This window comes from Patella vulgata, chromosome 1, assembly GCF_932274485.2.
Source record: "Patella vulgata chromosome 1, xgPatVulg1.2, whole genome shotgun sequence".
Lineage (NCBI taxonomy): Eukaryota > Metazoa > Mollusca > Gastropoda > Patellidae > Patella > Patella vulgata.
This window is the reverse complement of record NC_065879.2, coordinates 87,660,892-87,672,915: the sequence shown is the minus strand read 5'-3', so window position 1 is coordinate 87,672,915 and position 12,024 is coordinate 87,660,892. Positions and strand designations below refer to the sequence as shown.

General features: G+C 36.5%; 1 long non-coding RNA gene across 1 annotated transcript; it reads right to left on the bottom strand.

The window, feature by feature from the left end:
• Positions 1 to 4,704: 4,704 nt before the first annotated feature.
• LOC126817661 (uncharacterized) lies at positions 4,705 to 9,476 on the bottom strand. Its single transcript, XR_007679108.1, has 3 exons — positions 9,355 to 9,476; positions 6,162 to 6,247; positions 4,705 to 4,811 (listed from the first exon to the last, which is right to left on the bottom strand). It is a non-coding gene; the product is annotated as an uncharacterized LOC126817661 (long non-coding RNA).
• Between the last annotated feature and the right edge of the window lie 2,548 nt (positions 9,477 to 12,024).

Sequence of the window (12,024 nt, the reverse complement as noted above, 5' to 3'; positions counted from 1 at the left end):
GTGACATATAAATCACTTAGAATTTGGTCGGAAATCATAAAGTATTTAATAGGCATAGTCTAGAAACCAAATGTAGATCAAATATACCCAGAATTACAAAAAACCTTGACCTACATTAAGGTGACTTTCCCTTGCTTATGAAATGAAATAGGGTTTAATATCCTACTTTTCTGTGTTATTATGGTGATTGATTCTGCCCTACAATCTACTCTTATATCAAATATTTCATCTGTCAAGGGTTGTTTAACGGGAACCCAGGAGGGCCGAATGGTTAACACACGCACATTGGATCAGAAGGGTCTGTCATTGAGTCAGATAATTCAATTGTCAAGGGTTCTTTAAAGTAAACGCAGTGGGGGTAGTTTCAATTCTGGGCGTATACCCAATTATCCCTTGCCATGTCCTACACTACTGACGTGTGGGAACTATGTCGGAAAATCCAGTTGAAATTTATCGGCCAATGCACTCACTGAACCACAGTGGCTCCTCCTTGCTTTTGACTTGTGATTATTTATATATATTTTGTACATATTATTTAATGTTTGCGATTTTCTCTGATATTTTTTTATTTTTCAATCCTGTAATCTTGATGCTTTGCTCCTTTTATGTACAAAATATTCATTTTGTTTGATGAAAAGGTTCTACATCATTTTATTACTCCTGCAAAATAGTGCATTTTTCTTTTGTTAGTTTTCTGTGTATGATAGTTATTTCTAGATGCCTCACAAATCACTTGTAATATGACTTTGTAGCAATTTTCAGTTTCTGAAAGTATTTCAATTTAGTGCATAATTAATCTAATTAGGGCTTGGTTTGGATGTTATTAAATTTAGATATATTTGAATTATATATTTTTGGGGTATGGGGTAGGGATCTTTCTTTTCTCAGTTCTTGTTTTCGGGTAAAGAAAAAATTAAATAGCTATTTTGAATTTTGTGATGTGGGGGGGAGGGGGTCAAAGTATAACAAAATTTTTATTAGTATTAGAATAATATCTCTGTTTTTCTGTTAACATTTCAAATGATGTCTATTTAGTTTTGATTTGGTGGTGTTAATTTACTTTTTCCTATCATTTTATGAATAAATGATAATTTAACAAATAAAATTATTGTTACCTCATTTATCAAACTTTACAGGTTAAACAGAGCAAAAGGGGTGGGGGGCTGCATGGGAAAGATTATACACAAGTTTTTATGAAACCACACGAGTTTCAGAAATTTCAACACAAGTTTCAGAAATTTCAACACAAGTTTCAGAAATTTCAACACAAGTATTGTGTAGATTTTCACACAAGTTTCAACACAAGTTTGTGTTGTTTGGTTAATTTTAACACAAGTCTTGTGTTGTTTCAACATTTAACACAAGTTTGTGTTGTTTCAACACAAGTTTGTGTTGTTAAACACAAGTTTTTTTTCAGTGTACTTCAATAAAAAAGGGGAACGACTACCTGGTGGCTTGATAAATTAACGCTCTGTGATAATTTAATTCACAAATACGTAAAACATCTCAATCTTATTTACCTACAATTAGTGTTTTGTTTAAAATTTATGTACATTAATGAACACTTTTCCCAAAAAACCTGGAACATCCGGGTTAAAAGTTACCTGCCAAATATTCTATTGAAACTGATTTTATAAAAAGTTGTTTACGACGGTTGTCAAATCAACATTCAACTATAGTTGAAAGAAATGAGTAATGTCAATTAATATTGTTTGCACTTAATAAAAGTTAGATTTTAGTTAAAAGTGAAATTCAATAGATGGGATACTGGACCTCTAAGCAAGTAGTGTGAATTCTACGGAAGCGTAATAGGGCCACATATTTTTTTTTTATTATTCTATTTTCAACTTGAATTTTCAAGTTACTAACTTGAATTTTCAAGATACTAACTTGAATTTTCAAGATACTAACTTGAAATTCAAGTTACTAACTTGAATTTTCAAGTTACTAACTTGAATTTTCAAGATACTAACTTGAATTTTCAAGATACTAACTTGAATTTTCAAGATACTAACTTGAAGTTACTAGTTACTTTTATCCGTTTCATTTCTGGTAGCCTATATTTGTGTCAAGGCTGCTGTGTGGGCGTATTATCTTTCTTGTATGGCCTTTTACTACCCGGAATTTTCAAGTTATTGACTTACAGGCTTTAAAATTTAGAAAAGAATAAATTAATGGCCCTATTACGCTTCCGTAGAATTAACAGAGAGCGAAAGAGTATTGCGTTTATACTCCGCTCTGATAAAAAAAAAATATGTCTTCTCTTCATAAACTGGCAGTATTGACCTAAATAAATGAAAGGGTGAATGTCGTTTATAGCACGTCGACACCGTAAATCATGTCAATCTACGTGTTATCGCCGATAAATGCTTGTTCACGGTAAAATAATAAATTCCCAGAGAATTGCGTCTTGTGTTGGTGATTTTGCGACACGATGACTCAATTCTATTTGTGAATTAAAGAGATCAAAGTTCAACGTATGAATGTGGGGTAAATTATTCCAAGTTATCAAATCACATTCCCCAAACTTTATGACAATTTATATTATTTTGTATGCATAGGCATATGAGCCAAGGGGGTGGGTGGAGGTTATGGGGAGCAACGTATGAATGGGGGGGGGGGGGCACATTATTTCAAGTTAGCAAAATCACATTCCTCCGGTGACGTACTAGGACCTCCCAAGTATAGTGTAGGCAGAGCAAACTCTGGGCACTTATTTCGAGATGATAGGGGTTGGGGCGGGGTCTGCGCCAGGATATGTTTGACTTTCTTGTCATAAACTTACCAACACACCATTAAAATAGTTTTCCTTCATGGGAGACACAGTGCTTCAAGTGAGTAAGACGTTGACTCGCTAACCTGGAGGTTACGTGTTCGATCCCTGCGTTGGCAGAGAAAGTTTCCCTTGCCAGTGGTGCTGGAGCCTCCTCCGAAGGCGGGTAGGTAGACCAAATTTAAGATACTTCAGGGGGGGAATGTTTGGTTCTGTGGCATATGACGTATATCTGAGCCATGGCATACCATACATTGACACTTGGTTGAAGGATTAGGAGTTGAACAAGTCCCGAAAATTAAAACAAGAACTTATAACGACCTACACATAAAAAAAACTTGTGTTGAAACAACACAAACTTGTGTTGAAAACACCACAAGTTAGGTGTCTCTATGTGTTAAATGTTGAAACAACACAAAACTTGTGTTAAAATTTGTCAAAAAACACAAACTTGTGTGAAAATCTACACAAAACTTGTGTTGAAATTTCTGAAACTTATGTTGAAATTTCTGAAACTTGTGTGGTTTCATACAAACTTGTGTATACCATCAACAAAAACTTGTGTTGTATTTTCCCCCAATTCTTATCCAGTATAGCAACCTTTCCCATTCAGCAAAACTCCTTTTGCTCTGTTTAACCTGTAAAGTTTGATAAATGAAGTAACAATAATTATTTTTGTTAAATTATTATTTATTCATAAAATGATAGGAAAAATTAAATTAATACCACCAAATCAAAACTAAATAGACATTTGGAATGTTAACAGGAAAACAGAAATAATATTAATAAAATTGTGTTATATAATGACAAAATCCCCCCCCCCATCACAAAATATAAATTAGGTATTTAAATTTTTGTTTACCCTAAAACAAGTACTGAGAATATAAAGACATGTACACAGTATCCCTACCCCACACCCGAAAAATACATAATTCAAATACATCTAAATTTAATAACATCCAAACCAAGGACTAATAGAGAAATTGTGCACTAAATTGAATTACTTTCAAAAATTGAAATGTACTACAAAGTCATGTTACAAGTGATTTGTGAAGCATCTAGAAATAACTAGCATACACAGAAAAGTAACAAAAGAAAAATGCACTATTTTGCAGGAGTAATAAAATGATGTAGAACCCGTTCCTCATTAAAAAAAAAGACAAAACAAAATGAATATTTTGTACATAGAAGGAGCAAGATTAAAATATAAAAATATCAGAGAAATTGTCAAATATTAAATAATATGTACAAAATATTTATATAAAATTACAAGTCATAAGCGGGGGGGGGGGCACAGTGAGTATAGGGCTTTGGCAGAGAAATTTCAACTAGATTTCCCAGTATAGTTCCTCCATGTAAGTAGTGTAGGGCATGGCATAGGGACAATAAACCTAGGTCTCATATATACATTGCCATGCATTTTAAAGAGAAAGCGAGAAATGCGGTTTAGCGTCCACTCAACACAAGCTGGGTCAATTGGGTACAAGCCCTGATCAAAACCACCCCCACTGCGTTCACTTTAAAGAACCTGTGACAATTGAATTATTTGACTCAATGACAGACCTTCTGATCCAATGTGCGCGTGTTAACCATTCGCCCCCCCCCCCCTCCCGGGTTCCGTTAAAAGAACCCTTAACAGTTGAAATATTTGATATAAGAGTAGGTTGTAGGACAGAAGTAATAACACAGAAAACTAGGATATTAAAATCTATTTGATCTCATAAGCAATGTAAAGGGTTTTTTGTAATTCTGTAATATTTGATCTACATTTTGTTTTCAGAAATGCCTATTAGATACTTTATGATTTCTGACTAAATGTTACCTTCTATATTATACACAAATTTCTGGAGAGAATTAAAATATAGTTGTGTTCAGATATATTTAACATTAACCCTCCCCCCCCTCCCCCCCCCAAAAAAAAAAAAAAAAAATTGGTTCAAATGCATTCTTTTCCAGAATTAAATTGATGGTGTAATATTCAAAAGGTGTGGTTGGGTTCTCTCGTTGTTATCATACATCATTATACTCTTCCAAGATTCTGAAAAATAAGGAATGAATTCCATCATTTTATAACTTATGCAGGGATTGTCAATATATAACACAATTTTATTAGTATTGGAATTAACTTTTTCTATCAACATTCCAAATGTCACAATGTATAAATAAACAATTTATTTTGCCACATCGAGACTGAGTCTCTATTTTGTTACAGCTTTGCATAAAATATATCATGTTTTGTCCAGTTACAGACCCAGGCAGATTATTATGCTCAAATGGGTCAGAAGTCAGAACAAATGTCTTGAAATTTGGGATTGAAGTCAAATAATAGGGCAGCTATTCATCCAGATCAAACATGTATTATGTCTCCAAATCTAGAATCCCTACACTTGAAATAGCAGAATACTAGGCATGGCCATAAGATAAGAAGAAAAACAAGCCAATAGGAGGCTATGTCCCCCGCCGAAATGACACGTTAATTAATCGCACATTTATTTGTTTTCAAAAGTATCGAGCAATCAAACTATACATTAAGTTTCATCACTTAATGTTCAGGTAGAATCACGATTATCTTGTCCCAAAGCATCGACCAATGAAATTGATTAGCCCTGCCTAGCATTAGCTCGAAATGTTAATCATTGAACTCGGACAAGACATTCACCTAATGAACATCTACATCAAGTTTAAACATTCTACCTCAATTAAAAGCAGAGTTGTTATGTTCGACAGTCTTGACCAATCAAATTGCTTACCCCTCCTTAGCTTAAGCAGACAATTCTCACCATCTAATTTAGTCAAGGTAATGGTATAATGAATCTATATTCTGAGTTTCATCACTCTCACTTAATTTAGAACCAAAGTTATCGTGTCCCAAAGCATCAACCAATCAAATTACTTATCTCTACTTACCATAAGCAGAAAATGCCCATCTTTGAACCCCATCAAGACATTGACCTAATAAACACCTACACCAAGTTTGAACATTTTAGCTCAATTAGGAGAGTTATTGTGTTCCAAAATCTCGGCCAATCAAATTGCTTATCACTTTGCTTACCCTAAGCAGAAAAAGTTCATTATCGAACTTAGTCAAGGTATTGATGTAATGAAACTATACACCAAGTTTCATCACTCTCACTTAATTAGAACTAATATTATCGTGTCCCAAAGCATCAACCAATCAAATTGCTTATCTCTGCTTACCCTCAGCAGAAAATGCTCATCTTTAAATTCCATCAAGGTATTGACCTAAAAAACACCAACACCAAGTTTGAACATTCTAGCTCAATTAAACAGACAGACGAACCCATTTTAATAGCCTCCTGCTTTCTTCGAAAGCCGGGGGACAACTAGATTACCAAGTGTATAGAGCCAGTTCCTGTATGGTACTTACATTTTGCCTTATTATCAAGGTCTGCGAGAAAAAGTTTCCACAAGAATATCTATTTCCAACTGTCTGGATCTTTCCAATTTGGTTAGCTGAAAAAAAAACAAACCATGTATTAGTTGACTTAAATTGACTAGACAGTTAAAAAATGAAAGTGTTAATTTAATTATATTGTAGGCCTATTTGTGGTGTGTTGGTTTGCTTTGTCAAAGATGAGATAAAAAATGAAATGGAATGGGGGTTTAACGTCCTGCATCTCTGCTCCGAATTGGCTAATGAAGATGGGTATATGTCATACAGTGTGCTTTAAGGGAAATTTTGCCCGGTAACGTGGCGCTAAGGCCTATTCTTATATCGAATTTCAACTGCCAGGGGGTCTTTTACGTGCACAGCAATTTGTATATGGAACCTTAGTTTTTTGTTGAATTCAAACAAATGGACATATGTCAGCCTGCACCATTGACAGGGAGATAACATGTCGGAAAATCCTAGTGAAGTTTCTCGGCCAAGATCCGGAGCAAACTCACCATCATCATGCACATGCAATGTTTATGTACATGTACGTGCAGAGTTTTACTATACTAAACTGAAATGGAATTGAGTTTTATGTCACATCAGCACAACCAGGATATATTATGCCAATAATGAGATTCTAAAATACCATAATGACAATCTTTTCTATTAGAATTGAACACTAATCACAGTAATTAGAAGAGAGCCATTGTGGCTGAGTGGGTAAGGCGCTGGCTCGCTAGCCAGTGTCAACCGAGAAAGCTCATCTAGACTTTCTGGCGTGGTTTCCCCTTGTCAGGGGTGCTGTGCAGGGTGGAGGGCCTGACAAGGACAGCTGCCTAGTTGTTTCGAGGGAACAAAAAAGCAAGATCCCGTGTACACATTGGCATGCACGTAAATTGTAATCGATCCCTTGGTTGGTAGTTGGAATTCGTAGGCTGTAGCACCCCTGTCACAGTTCGACCGCCAATTTGTGATACCCTTAATTTAAATTTTTGTTCTGTGCATGCCCATTTTGGTTTAAAGGAATCCAGTTTTTTTTTTCTAGTGATATTTAAGCCTGTACTTTCTTTATATGCAAATATGTGACTTGGAAAAGGGTCGCCTATCCAATCTCTTAAGAAATTGAACCTTAAATGTTAGTCCCGAAATTACCTAGCACCAGTAATATTACCTATACAACAAATACCAACAACAAATCCGGGTTTATGCAGAATTAATATAACACAACACACAAAAATGGTAATAATATAAATAGAGAGGATCCCCGGAAAGTGTAATAATATTGCTAGAATTTTTGCTCTTGAAATTAATGGTGGCAATATATTTCATTAATTAATATCTTTGGCAAGTTGGTAGATTCCCAGATATGTAGAATTGTACTAAATCAACTTAGTCTGTAATTGTTATATAAAAAAGAGTTACATGTGTCTATAAAATACCACAGAGAGAACACGTGACGGAAAATTACGATTGTATCATTCGGCTTGTTTGACCAATCTCTATACTTATTTACATGATATTTGACCAATTAGATAATTGAACGTCCAAAACCCACAGCTACAAAACTATCATACTAGTGAGAATTCGTTAGACTACCATTAGATTCCAGAGAGTCCCTAGATCAAATATTACAGAATTACAAAAAAAAACCTTTACATTGCTTATGAGATCAAATAGGTTTTAATATCCTAGTTTTCTGTGTTATTACTTCTGTCCTACAACCTACTCTTATATCAAATATTTCAACTGTTAAGGGTTCTTTTAACGGAACCGGGGGGGGGGGGCGAATGGTTAACACGCGCACATTGGATCAGAAGGTCTGTCATTGAGTCAAATAATTCAATTGTCACAGGTTCTTTAAAGTGAACGCAGTGGGGATGGTTTTGATCAGGGCTTGTACCCAATTGACCCAGCTTGTGTTGAGTGGACGCTAAACCGCATTTCTCGCTTTCTCTTTAAAATGCATGGCAATGTATATATGAGACCTAGGTTTATTGTCCCTATGCCATGCCCTACACTACTTACATGGAGGAACTATACTGGGAAATCTAGTTGAAATTTCTCTGCCAAAGCCCTATACTCACTGTGCCCCCCCCCCCCCCCCGCTTATGACTTGTAATTTTATATAAATATTTTGTACATATTATTTAATATTTGACATTTTCTCTGATATTTTTATATTTTAATCTTGCTCCTTCTATGTACAAAATATTCATTTTGTTTTGTCTTTTTTTTTAATGAGGAACGGGTTCTACATCATTTTATTACTCCTGCAAAATAGTGCATTTTTCTTTTGTTACTTTTCTGTGTATGCTAGTTATTTCTAGATGCTTCACAAATAACTTGTAACATGACTTTGTAGTACATTTCAATTTTTGAAAGTAATTCAATTTAGTGCACAATTTCTCTATAAGTCCTTGGTTTGGATGTTATTAAATTTAGATGTATTTGAATTATGTATTTTTCGGGTATGGGGTAGGGATACTGTGTACATGTCTTTATATTCTCAGTACTTGTTTTAGGGTAAACAAAAATTCAAATACCTAATTTATATTTTGTGATGGGGGGGGGGGGGGATTTTGTCATTATATAACACAATTTTATTAATATTATTTCTGTTTTCCTGTTAACATTCCAAATGTCTATTTAGTTTTGATTTGGTGGTATTAATTTAATTTTTCCTATCATTTTATGAATAAATAATAATTTAACAAAAATAATTATTGTTACTTCATTTATCAAACTTTACAGGTTAAACAGAGCAAAAGGAGTTTTGCTGAATGGGAAAGGTTGCTATACTGGATAAGAATTGGGGGAAAATACAACACAAGTTTTTGTTGATGGTATACACAAGTTTGTATGAAACCACACAAGTTTCAGAAATTTCAACATAAGTTTCAGAAATTTCAACACAAGTTTTGTGTAGATTTTCACACAAGTTTGTGTTTTTTGACAAATTTTAACACAAGTTTTGTGTTGTTTCAACATTTAACACATAGAGACACCTAACTTGTGGTGTTGTGTAGGTCGTTATAAGTTCTTGTTTTAATTTTCGGGACTTGTTCAACTCCTAATCCTTCAACCAAGTGTCAATGTATGGTATGCCATGGCTCAGATATACGTCATGTGCCACAGAACCAAACATTCCCCCCCCCCTGAAGTATCTTAAATTTGGTCTACCTACCCGCCTTCGGAGGAGGCTCCAGCACCACTGGCAAGGGAAACTTTCTCTGCCAACGCAGGGATCGAACACGTAACCTCCAGGTTAGCGAGTCAACGTCTTACTCACTTGAAGCACTGTGTCTCCCATGAAGGAAAACTATTTTAATGGTGTGTTGGTCAGTTTATGACAAGAAAGTCAAACATATCCTGGCGCAGACCCCGCCCCAACCCCTATCATCTCGAAATAAGTGCCCAGAGTTTGCTCTGCCTACACTATACTTGGGAGGTCCTAGTACGTCACCGGAGGAATGTGATTTTGCTAACTTGAAATAATGTGCACCCCCCCCCCCCCATTCATACGTTGCTCCCCATAACCTCCACCCACCCCCTTGGCTCAGATGCCTATGCATACAAAATAATATAAATTGTCATAAAGTTTGGGGAATGTGATTTGATAACTTGAAATAATTTACCCCCCATTCATACGTTGACCTTTGATCTCTTTAATTCACAAATAGAATTGAGTCATCGTGTCGTAAAAATCACCAACACAAGACGCAATTCTCTGGGAATTTATTATTTTACCGTGAACAAGCATTTCCCCGAGAATCGTAATAGTATGATTAAGCGTGGTTTAAACACCGAGAGCAAGACACTAATAGCTATTTATCACCCAATAATACATTCTACAGTAGTTATCGCTTGTGTGATAAATTTCATATCCTTAGGAGATATCGCTTTACATGACTTTGATTGGTCAGTTCCTTGGTCAATTAAAAAGGAACTACTTCTTTGTATTTTCAAAGAACAGTTCATTTTATATAAAAAGCATTTCTTTTTTTTTTATTAAAAATGAATTATTTTTATTTAATTGACTTTGATGGAAACACTGGATCAATATAAAAGACTTTGCAATGATTGAATTGCTGCCAAAAAATGATGTATCACTACGCCGTAATGTAATCAGGTTCAGTAAAAGTGAAGTCTATAGCAAAGAATTATATTTATTTATTTGTGCACGTAAGAAAGGATTGGGTGATAAATAAAATCTCCTACTCGTCATTTTTGATATAAAAAAATATCAACACTCGTTGATAAAGTAAAAAAAAAAAATCGGCAGAGCCTCGTTTTTATACGCCCACATGTTCATGTGGACGTACATTGTCGTCGCCCCTGTCCATCCGTCCACAATTGTTTGTGAACAGACTACAGGTCACAATTTTTATCCGATTTCAATGAAACTTGAAATATAGGTTTATCACCATAAGATCTCGGTTCCTGTCGATATTGGCATGTATCGGACTGTAACTTCATGGATTATGGCCCCTGATTGTACGAAAAATCACGTTTTAGCTTGTGAACACTGTAGAGGTCACACTTTTTATCCGATTTAGTTTAAACTTGAAATGTATGATTATAACCCACAGATCTCGGTTTCTTTCGATATTCGTGCATATCGGAACGTAACTTCCTGAATTATGGCCCCCGATTGTACGAAAAATCGCGTTTTTAGCTTGTGGGCCATATAGAGGTCATAATTTTTATCCGATTTAAAAAAAAAACCTATTATTATATCACCGTTAAACCCTAAGGACGGCTGAGTTCGAATTTCGTGAAAATGGCCGCCGTTCGTTCTCAAATAGCGTAAAAATATGGTATATCAAGGTTGTGGACCCTATAGAGGTCACAATTTTCATCCGATTTTGTTGAAACTTGAAATATAAGTTTACTAGCAGGATACCCGGCTTCGCTCGGGGGTCATAACTCCGAAACCGGAAGTGGTAGACTAACGCCACCTGGCCTATGTTACTCCCCGGTCCGGGCTACCCCTATACCCCAAATTTCAGACTCGGGGCAGACCTAGTGTAGCCGCCAACCCCGAACATAACTCCGAAACCGGAAGTGGTAGACTAACGCCACCTGGCCTATGTTACTCCCCGGTCCGGGCTACCCCTATACCCCAAATTTCAGACTCGGGGCAGACCTAGTGTAGCCGCCAACCCCGAACAGACCGGCTTCGCTCGGGGGTCATAACTCCGAAACTGGAAGTGGTAGACTAACGCCACCTGGCCTATGTTACTCCCCGGTCCGAGCTACCCCTATACCCCAAAGTTCAGACCCGGGGCAGACCTAGTGTAGCCGCTAACCCCGAACAGACAGATACCCGGCTTCGCTCGGGGGTCATAACTCCGAAACCGGAAGTGGTAGACTAACGCCATCTGGCCTATGTTACTCCCCGGTCCGAGCTACCCCTATACCCCAAATTTCAGACTCGGGGCAGACCTAGTGTAGCCGCCAACCCCGAACAGACCGGCTTCGCTCGGGGGTCATAACTCCGAAACCGGAAGTGGTAGACTAACGCCACCTGGCCTATGTTACTCCCCGGTCCGAGCTACCCCTTTACCCCAAATTTCAGACTCGGGGCAGACCTAGTGTAGCCGCCAACCCCGAACAGACAGACAGACAGACAAACGACAGTCACAAATATATATATATAGATAACCCAAAGATCTCGGTTCCTTTCGATGTTCGCGCATATCGGACCGTAACTTCCAGAATTATGGCCCCTGATTGTACGAAAAATCACTTTCTTTTTAGCTTGTTCTCTATCCATCTCTCGAAAATGTGGGCGTATCCTGCCTGGCAGCCGCTGGTTTGTTAGTTTATCAACTTGTGTTGTTATTTGTTGATA